Source organism: Arachis hypogaea, chromosome 11 (assembly GCF_003086295.3).
Source record: "Arachis hypogaea cultivar Tifrunner chromosome 11, arahy.Tifrunner.gnm2.J5K5, whole genome shotgun sequence".
NCBI lineage: Eukaryota > Viridiplantae > Streptophyta > Magnoliopsida > Fabales > Fabaceae > Arachis > Arachis hypogaea.
Genome location: NC_092046.1, coordinates 53832924 through 53844511, shown reverse-complemented (window position 1 = coordinate 53844511; position 11588 = coordinate 53832924).

Below are 11588 nucleotides of genomic sequence, written 5' to 3'. Positions count from 1 at the left end.
ATGAGTCTGGAATTTCAATTTGTTGAGTCATGTGTCATTACTTGTTTATCACTAAGTCTGCTCAATGAATGTTACAGAATTGGATCACAGCCTCATCAGGATTATGGACCATAAACCCAAAGCAAAAGGAAATCAGGGAAAAGCCTCAAAGCCCAAGAAACACAACAGAAGCTCAATTTAGAAAGTGTATAAATAGGATAGAATTTAAGTTAGAGGGACTACTTTTTTTTACCTTTTCATTTTTGGGAAGTTTTCATACCTTTGTAATTGAATTCAGAGCTATGACTCACTAAACCCCCTTTCATTGGGTTAGGGAACTCTATTGTAATTCAATGAATCAATAATAGTTTATCTTCTTCTTCAATCTTTTCTCTTGAATTTTGTTAGAAAGCTTCTCGATCTAATTCCATTGGGTAGTTGTCTTGGGAAAGAAACTACCCATAATTGGAATCCTTCGGAACCTTGGGAAAGGAATGGAGGATTCATGCTAGAGAAGCTTTCTCACAGTGAATTGGATTGGGGTTTGGATGGATATTGTGACATGTAATCCTACCAAATTGTGGTTCATGAAACTGTGTGGTATAATCAGTGATCGAGCATCATCTCTTCTTATGAACATTTAAACCAAGGGATTGGGAATTTGTTTGTTTTTAGAGAGAATTGGTGAGCCAAGGGATTGGGATCCAATCATATAAGATTGCCAAGCAAAATTCAATGAACGCATTGGTTGAGGAAGAGATAAAAATGTTTTGATTCGGAGATCTCAATATCTCCTATAACCCAATGAATTCCCCATCTCCGATTTCCACTTTCTCTTTACATTCTGCAACTCAATTCATGCAATCACCCCCATTCCCTTTTAATTTCAGCAATTTAGCTTCTGCTCTTTAATTCATGCAATTTAAGATTCCGCCATTTCAATTTCTTGCCATTTACGTTTCCCGCCAATTTTACATTCCGCAATTCTCATCTAATTCTTGATTCCGCTCAACTAGACACACTTCTAATCCGAATTGCTCATTCAACCAATCCTTGTGGGATTCGACCTCACTCTATTGTGAGTTTTTACTTGACGATAACCGGTGCACTTGCCGGAAGGAATTTTGCCGATCGTGCAATTTCCTAAATCGTGGCATAACTAGTTTATGCGCATCAAGGGTTGAACTGGCGTGCCACGCCCTTAATGGTGCATGATCATTCTCCTCTGGTCCAGTAAGCTGGCGTGCCATGCCCAAGACTCAAGTGGCACGCCCATGATGCGAACAAGTTTGGCGTGCCATGCCCCATACACCAAGTGGCACGCCCATTGATTCTTTGACTTGGCGTGCCACGCCTTAAGTCTCAAGTGGCACGCCTTCGACCTAGCGTGGCACGCCCATTATAGAGGATAAGGTTAGCGTGCCATGCCTAGCTTGGCGTGCCACGCCCTTTTGTCTCTTTCTTGAGTTTAACATCAGGACATGCTTAGTTTAAGTGTGGGGAGGTCTGATAAACCCCAATTTTGTGGTTTATCTTGTGTTGAATTTGGTGGGTTTTATCAACTTTTCTCACATTTATTCAATGAAATAGCATGCTTTTGTAATTCTCCTTAATTTGTGCTTAAGAGTGAAAACATGCTTTTTAGACTTTTAAATTGCTAATTTTAATTCACTTTAATTCCATTCGATGCCTTGATATGTTTTTTGAGTGATTTCAGGCTTATAAGGCAAGGATTGGATGGAAAAGTGAAGAAGAAAGCATGCAAAGTGGAGAATTCATGAAGAAATGAGGATTTGCAGAATTCAAGGCCACGCGCAAGCGTCACCCATGCGTACGCGTGAAGAGAAAATTTGCCAACGACACGCACGCGTCGTCCATGCACACGCGTGACACTGGTCATGTGACCTTATTAAAGGCAACCCGCTCGGGGCAATTTCTGAGCCATCCAGGCCCAAATCCAACTCATTTCTGAAGCTATTTGATGAAAAATTCAAGAGGGAACAAGGAGGTGCAATTAGATTAGCTTAGGATCATGCTTTAGGTAGTTTTCTAGAGAGAGAAGCTCCATCTTCTCTCTAGAATTAGGGTAGAATTAGGTTAATCTCTCTTAGATCTAGGGTTTAATTTTTGCTTTCATCTAGTTTTCTTTACAATTTCTTGTTCCTACATCCTTGTTCTCTTAATTTTTTACTTGTTAATTTTCCTTTAATGTTCTTTTCATGTTCATGCACTCTTATTGGATTTGGATTTTCTATTAATTCAATTTGATGTTTCATGTTTCTTATTGTTTAATTGAATTATTATTCTTACTTTTCTTGCATTGGGTAGTTGTAGAATTTACTATTTCTTGCAATTTACCATGCTTTCCTTTTATGCCTTCCAAGTGTTTGACAAAATGCTTGGTTGGATGTTAGAATAGATTTTAAGTATTCTTGGCTTGGAAAGAGAAATTAGGTGCTCTTGAGTCATTAATACCCAACTTATGTTGGTAATCTAGAGTTGTTAGTTAATATTGTTTTCATTGACGCTAATCTTTTGCTAATTTAATTAGTGAGTTGATTAGGACTTTTGGATTGAGATTAACTAGTCCTATTTGACTTTCTTCCTATGTTGAAGATGATATTGTACCTTCTTCCGATGTTGAAGATGACTTAATAGGATTAGCTCTTGATAATTATCGTTTTATGATTAATGATAAGGAGAGAAAACCTAGATTCTCAATCCTTGTCATGAATGCCTCTTTTTAGTAATTGTTATCTTTAGTTGTTTGTTTTAATTTCTTGTCATTTAAATTTCTTGCACTTTTATCAACCCAACCCTTTGAACCTCATAACCAAAAATTAGGCACTCGATTGTAATTTCTAGAGAGAATGACCCGAGACTAATACTCTCGGTTATTTTTATTGGGTTGGACTTGTGAGAACCAAAAAATTAAACTTTGATTGAGTGTTATCTGTTGGTTTGGAACTATACTTGCAACGAAGTGATTCCTCTTACCGAGAAGAAATTCTAAGCCAACGATAACGCTCTCATATCACTCTCCAACCTTGACCAGTATGTTCTCCACTAGCCCATATGCCTGCCTCAGAGACTTGTCAGCCATCTCCAATGCTATCATTGTAGGTTGTGCCTCTCGAATTTACAGCTTTCGCATCATAGACAATGGCATCAGATTGATACTTGAGCCAAGATCATACAGGGCTTTGTCAAAAGTAATATTTCCAATAGTACATGAAATCTGAAAGCTCCTTGGGTCTGGCATCTTCCTTGGCAGCTTATTCTGAATTAGTGTACTACACTCCTTAGTTAGGACCACTGTTTCATCTCCCTTTAAGGCCTTCTTTTCAGAGAGTAGGCTTTTTATACAGGATATATAGGGAGGCATCTTCTCTAACACCTTAGTAAAAGGAATATTGATATGCAACTTTTTAAAGATTTCCAAGAACTGAGATAACTGCTCATCCTTGGTCTCCTTTTGAAGCTTCTGAGAGTGTGGTACTTCAGACTCTTGTGCCACCAGTAGGGTGTGTAATAGTGTGCTTCTAGCCTCTTCTTGAGCATTTTCTTCCTTTAATTCCTTGGCAACATACACCTCCTTAGATTCGGCCTCCTTGGTCATGGTGAGAGCTTTGCACTCTTCTCTTGGATTTACTTCTGTGTCACTGGGAAAAGTGAGGGGTCTTTGAAGTCGCTGAGGGTATGGCAATTTTGGCTTTGAAGGATTGTTTGGATGCCTAGGAAGGACGTGCTCTTCCTTGTCTTTTGCCTTTTCTGGAGACTCTTGTTCAACTAGCTCCTCGCTAACCTTTGCCTCTGAACTTGCTACTTTACCACTTCTCAAGTGAATGGCCTTGCACTCCTCTCTGTAATTGGAGATCATATTAATTAGTGCAAGTTGCTCTGATATTCTTTGGTCCATTCGTATCTCCTGTTCTCTAAATGAGGTTCGGACTTCCTATACAAATCTTTGTTGGCTTTTTGCGAGTTCTACAACAATGGAATCCAAGTCAAGGGTTCTCTGGATTTTTGCAACTAAGCTCTTCATGCTATTCAATTGTTGGGTGAGAAGACTCATCTGTTAAACCATGAGCTTGTTCTGAGTAAGAATTGCATCTGCAGTATCCACTTCCATAACTCCTTTCCTCACTGAAGTCCTCTCAGATGAGTATAAGTATTGGTTATTAACAACCATCTCAATGAGTTTGTTGGCCTCAAATGTCTCTTAATGTGTAAGGAGCCACCTGCAAAATTATCCAGAGACATCCTGGCCATGTTAGAGAGTCCTTCATAGAAGATGTCTATCTTGACCCAATCTGTGAACATTTCAATGGGACATCTTCTGAGCATTAGCTTGTACCTCTCCCAAGCATCGTAGATGGACTCGCTCTCTCCCTGCCTAAAGGTCTGAATATCTATCCTCAGCTTAGTTAACCTTCTCGGGGGAAAATACTTATTCAGATACTTATTGACCACTTTACTCCAGGTGTTCAAACTCTCCTTGGGTTGAGTATCCAACCAGTCCTTTGCTTGATCTCTCACAGCAAATGGGAAGAGTATCAACTTGTAGACTTCAGGATCTACTCCATTGGTCTTTACAGTATCACAAATCTACAGAAAGTCAGAGATGAATTTATTGGGGTCTTCCTATGGAAGTACATGAAACTGGCAATTTTATTGCACTAAGAAGATCAACTGTGGCTTGAGCTCAAAATTATCTGCTCTAATAGGAGGTACACTAATGTTCCTTCCATAGAAATCAGGAGTGGGAGGGTGTAAGAGCCCAGGGTTCTTCTAAGTTGTTCATTCTCATTTGGATCCATAGTGAACTCTCCCTGTTCCTGCATATACAAACAAGAGACAAAGAAAAATAGGAGTCTCTATGTCAAATTCTAGAGAGCTCCTAGTGAGATATCCAAAAAAATAAGAAATAAAATAAATTAAAACAAGCTATTACACTAAAAAATTCGAAAATAAGAATGAGAAACTAAACTAAAATTTTCGAAAAAATTAAAAAGGGGAAAACACTAAAAGATACCAAACTTAAAATAAAAAAATTGAGGGAAAATAAGCAATACTAATTTTCAAAATTTAAAGGAAAAATACTAAAGGGCCACCAAACTTAAAATTTGAAATTAAAGGGAAATAAACAAGACAATTCGAAAATAAAGAAAAATAAATAAAAGAGAAATAAAAAATTAAAAAGGAAAATTAAATAAACAAAAACTAATGAAAATACCTAATCTAAGCAACAAGACAACTGGTAGTTGTCAGTTATGAACAATCCCCGACAACGGCACCAAAATCTTGGTGCGCGAAATTAGAACTCGCACAACTTAACCGGCAAGTGCACCGAATCATCCAAGTAATACCTCATGTGAGTGAGGGTCGATCCCATGAGGATTGTCGGACTAAGCAAGCAATGGTTATCCTGTTGGACTTAGTCAGGTAAACAGTAAAAGTGGTTGTTGTTGAAAACGCATAAATAAAGAAAGTAAAGGAGGTAATTAAAGGTTTGATGTAAAACCAATATAAAAAAATAGTTAAGATCTCGGAGATGTTTATCTTTCCGAATTAAAACTTCTTACTAACTATTTTAATAATGAATGATTCATTCTATGACAAACTGTAAGTGATTAAACCCTAATCCCTTAGTGATTTAATCTCCTCTAATTCTCATCAAACGCCACTCCCGTGGCCATTCAATTCGGACCGGAGGGTGAACTTCAGAAAACTAGTTTATACCACAAAGGCCCTAATCATCCCAATCCCGACTGAACAGATGTTGTATATCCCCATCAGATTGTGTGATTAGCCATCTAGGAGGCGTGTTCTCAGGCTGTAGTTCAAGGTAGATAACTCTCCCGAGAATCACAAGAACTCATATAGAAAAAGGGTCATACTCCCGTTCCATCCATTTTCATAAGATTAAGAAAAAAAACAACACCTTAGAATTGAATTAAACATATATTAAAATAGAAGAATAATAATCCTAATCCATAGAAATAAACAGAGCTCCTAACCTTAACCAGAAGGTTTAGTTGCTCATAACTTACAGAGAAAATAGAGTTCTGAAAAGTGTGGAAGGAAGAAGATCCTAAACCTAATTGATCTTTTCCTTTAAATACTAACCTAATAATAAATGCTAGAGCTAAAAGATATTATTTGTAATTAAAAATTGCAAAAAGAAAATAAAATCGGCTAAGAAGTGCTAAATCCACTTGAGAGGCCCAAAGAGGAGTGATTCGAGCTGCTGCTGGCGTTTAACGCCAATAATGGGTGTTAAATGCCCTAAAGGGAGTTAAAATTCGTGTATGCTGAGGTACCCTGTTGGCGTGGAACGCCGGCTAGGCGTTCAGTGCCAGCAGGGGAAAGTTTCTGGTGCTGGTTTTGTCCCTCTTGGGCGCTAAACGCCAGGCTCGGCGTTTAGCGCCAAATATGACAGTGATTCCAAAAGAAAAGTATAGACTATTATATATCGTTGGAAAGCTCTAGACATTGGCTTTCTAACGCCGTTAAAATTACATCAATTGGACCTCTATAGATTAAGTTACGCTCATGAGAATGAAAGGAGATCAGAGTTGACAACATCTACTATCCTTTCTTTGTCTTTGCACAAAACTCTGCCAAATTCACCATAATTTCACCTGAAGTTATAAAAATACCAAAACAACTCAAAGTAGTATCCAACGAGAATTTTTCACTAAAATATAATAAAACTTAATAATATCTAACTAAACACAACTGCAAAATGCTATGAAAAAGGGTATAAAATATTCACTTATCATCTTCTCATTACCAAGCGAGGAGTAATGTTCATCAAGAAGAATAACCAATCTCTAACAAGATGAAGAGCAAGACAAAGTGTTCAGTAATTGCTCTTGATGCATTTTTGCATACAGAAGGAGTAGAAGCAAAAAGAGAAGAGAAAGATGACTTTAAGTCAATTGGTGAGGATGCTAGAGCTACTTAAAAAGAACCAGCTAACTTAACAAAATCAAAAAATAACTTAAAGCGTCAATTAATGACTCTTGTTGATTTTTTGGGTGAACAAGGAATTCATGTGGAAAGAGAAGAGGAACATATTGAAGTTCCAACTACTAAGGATGCTAGATCTAGGTCATCCCTGAATGATGGAGAAAATGTTTATATCCCCGTCAGAATGATTATGTTGGTGAACATGAAAATGACAATTTTGATGTGGAAGGAGACCAAATTATGAAAAATGCTCATGTAGAAGGTGATGCAATTATGTTTGTTGCTATTTGGCTTTTGGCTATTTATAATGTGAATTCATGTATGTGTTTTAGTTGTTGTTTTTTGTTTTAATTTGTATAACTTGTCAATTTTTTAATTTAGATACGTCAAAGGTTAGAAAGACTCGCGGAGAAACAAGATGCCTAAAGATTTATGCAAGAACTTGGGAAGAAAAGGAGGAAGTGACTTTTGATAGTGGATGTAATAACCCGTATTTTTGAAACTTCTATTATAGATTATTTACGATTTATTTTTTTAATCTTAACTTATTATTTTTAGAAGACTATTTCATTAAAAATAACTACATAAATTTTATGAATATTGAAGTTTAAATTTATTATGATTGATTCTATTAGTTTGAACTATTTATTAAAAATTATTTTAATAGGCAAAATTAAATTGATTTTATAATTATTATCATTTGAGTTTGGATTAATTAAGATTATTATATAATTTTTCTATAATAAGATATTTTACATAATTGAAACTATAATTTTAGTAATCTAGTAATAATGAATATTTTATAATTTAATTTGTGTAATTAATATTTGAAGTTCGAAATCTGCCGATATAAATAAGTGTTGGTACTCTTTGATAAACTTAGATTTGCTAAAGCTTCATCATATATTTTTATTCTTTATAATCATTATGTTACTAATGTCATTTATATTAGTAACTCATATATATTTATCTCCATATATATTATTATTTGTGTTTTAATATATCTATCTTTTGTAATGATCCATTTAAGATATTTCTAATTTGAATCACTGACTCAATAGCTTAATAACACGACACACAACCTTAAACATAACACACGCCCCCACTAATTACATCCTTATCTTAATCTTATTTCCTTATCTTCTTCTCTTGTCACCGAACCAAGAAAATAAAAAGAAAGAGAGAGACCGAGAGAGATTTCCATGGAAACATAAATCTTTTCGAGCTTGATTTATTGAGTTATGTAACTCCCATAAAAAATATAAACCAATTAAAGTGTTCATCTTTTCTTCCTCTACCAAATGACACTGGTCTTCATGGAAGGAAACAAAAGGTAAAGCCGCTGTCCCTCCATGTATTGTTCGGCCAAGTGGGAGCTTGGTGGAGTAGCTGATTTTTGATGTTTTCTTCTTGAATTTCTTGGTCAGAAACCTTACTTGGTGCATTGATTTTGTCGGAAGCAACAAGATGTAAGGTTGGGTAATTTTAATGTGAATTAAATGTGTTCTTGAAGTATGATTGTTGATTGGATGTTTGTACCTTGAAATTGCATAATTTTATGCTTGAATTTTGATAGAACTTTGTTGATTTGATGACTTTATGTTTCGTTTTCAAGGAGACAACCCAAAACCAAACTGTTGAGTTGTGTATTTGGGGCTGTTTTCAAGCTTTATTGTTGAGAAATTTGATGTGGTTTGGTGGTTGAAAAGTTAAACTAAAAGCTGATGCATGAGCCTCTCTAGTTGTTTTTAGTTATTATTTCTTTGAATAAAGTTAGTAACCTCTTGTTTTTATTAAGATTTCATGCTTTTAATCAATGTTTTTTTGAGCTTCTTTCTTTAAACAAAGTTAGTGATTTCCTTATTCTAATTGAGGTTTTTTTGCTTTAATCAATGTTTCTTGGAGTTGCTTTGTACTTTGATATATTTAGAGGGTTGTTGAAAGATTTTAGACAATAATAAAGGAGGAGATGGACAATTAAAGAAGTCTATGGGAGAATCAATAAAGGTGGAAAGCAAGAGGAAGTAACCTCCTAGGGGAGTAAGAGATGGAAACAAGCCCAGGGAAGTTCAAAGAGAAATTGCAACCTTGACTTCTTTATACTTCAAAAATTATAACTTGAGCTACAGAGGTCTAAATGAAGCAATTTTAGTGGCATTAGAAAGCCAACTTCTAGAATTTTCCAACGATATATAATACTCTATAGTGAACGTTGGGTCTGAAGGTGTAAATTACCATTATTTGCCGTGGAAAAAATCACCGCGAAAGAGATGGCTTGTTGCACACCAAGACTGGCCTCTTCTTACTCCAACGAGCATAACTTGAGCTATTGGGATTCAAACAAATCTCTTCCAGTGATGTTAGAAAGATAAAATTCAGAGCTTTCCATCGATATATAATAGTTTGGCCAAATTATGCATAAAAGTGGGTGTGCAACACGCCAAGGAAGGAGCGTGCCACATGCCCAAAAACAAACCTCCTAGGGCTACCTTTTAGTAGCGTGAAACACGCCAGGCTCAAGGAGTGTGTCATTTTGACATGCCTTCGAAGAAGAAATCCAAGGCCAAGCGGGCGTGCAACACGCCAAGCATGGGGGAGTGCCACACGCCCAGAATTTTTCTCCCAATGGTGAGATTGGAGTTGGCGTGCAACACGTCGAGCAAGTGGGGTGTCACATGCCCAGTAAGGAAGACAATGAAGAAGCTGGCATGCCACGCGCCAAGGCAAGTGTGTGGCACGCTGGGCTAACTTTCTAGAATCTCAAACTCACGGCAATTCAAGCTTGAAGTTGGCATGCAATACGCCAAGGAAGTGGCATGTCACACGCCCAGGAAAGGAAGCTCAAATTGGAGATCAAAGTTGGCGTGCAACACGCAAAGGAGGTGGCGTGTTACACGCCTAAAAGTTGACTCCCAGGAGTGCATAGTTCATGGAGTGCAACATGCCAGGCTTAAGGGGCGTGTCATTTTGACACGCCTTCGAAGGAGAATTCCAAGTCAAGATTGGCGTACAACACGCTAAGCTTTGGGCATGCCACATGCCAGAAATGGTGCTCCCAAGGGGAACAAAAAAATTTGCATGCAACACACCAAACTATGGGCGTGCCACACGCTAGGAAAGAGGCTCTAGGGGTGCCGAAATCGGTGGTGTGCAACACCCCAATAATGGGGCGTGCCACACGCCCTAAGGCCCAAGATCACAATACTCAAAGAAGGCTCTCCTCAAGCCCACATTGAATCACCAAGTCAAGGATTGAATCATCAAGTCATGGACCTGAATCACTAGAAGAATTGAACATTAATTGCGGAAGATTTGATTTTTTTTTTAATGAAGTTTGCATTTAATTCTTAGGTTTTGTTTTTAGGTTTAGTATATAAGGAATCCTGAAAACTTGCTTCAAGACCTTTTGGCCAATTTTCATTCTGGGTTTTTTATTTTGAAGCTTTAGCATGAGTAATTATTCTTCTCGGTTAAGGTTAGGAGATTTGTTTATTCTAATGGACTAATGTTATAGCTTTTCTACCTTTGAATAATGCATTGATGTTTTCTTAAGAAAGAGTTTTTGTTCTTCATCTAAAGGATTTGAATGTGTTGGAAAACAATTCTAATCTAACTTAAATTCTCTTAATATCTTGGAAAAGTTAATTATTTGAATTAAGCTTGAAGACTCCTCTTTATTCTTAGGTTTTGAATTTGGACTTGATAAGTGACATCGAATCAACCAAGTTTAGTTCTTGATGATTGTATGGTTTTTAAATTAATGAGTGTTCTTAACCTCTTATCACGATCAATTAATCAAGGAAATGATAATTTATTAGGATTAGAGAAATTGAATTATCAAGGAATTAGAGTTTGATTATTTATTATTTGCCATAGATACATCTTTGCATAATCAAGGTGAAGAGTGAAAAGCATTTCTGAAAGCCTTAATATCTCTGAAACCTTAACTCTTTTGAATCATATTACTTTCTGAATTATTTATGACTTACTTTTGTTTTATTCTGTGTTTTTGTGCAAATTTACATTGAAACTCTATTTTCTGATTGTCTGACTAGAATAATTAACTGACTATTGTTTGTTTAGTTCGTTAATCCTCGTGGGAATGATAACCCACTCTCGTTGTATTACTTGGTACGACTCGATACACTTGTCATCGTTTGTGGTTTTATAAAATCCGCATCAAGTTTTTGGCGCCGTTGCTGGGGATTATCTGTGATTAACAACTACCAATTAATTGATTACCTAAATTAGACTCTTTTTTTCTTTTTATTTATTTTTAGCTATTTACCTCATTGGGAATTTCCTTCACTGTGACGTAGGAAATTCCAATTTTTCCTCTTGTTGATTGTGTGTGTATGCAGGACAATCAAGAAGAAGAACCTCTTCTATACGACTTTGAATTTGAAAGGACTCTTTGGCGACAAAGAATGAAAGTTAGGGACTAGAGAATTGAAGAAGATATTGAAGAAGAATTAGAGAGCAATATGGCAAACAATGTCAACAACAATCTTAATATCCCCCAACCTAGGAGGACTCTTGGGTCTTTCACTACTCTCGATCCTGGGAGTTGTGGAAGTAGCATTGTCACACTTACTGTGAAAACCAACAACTTTGAGTTGAAGTCTCAACTTACC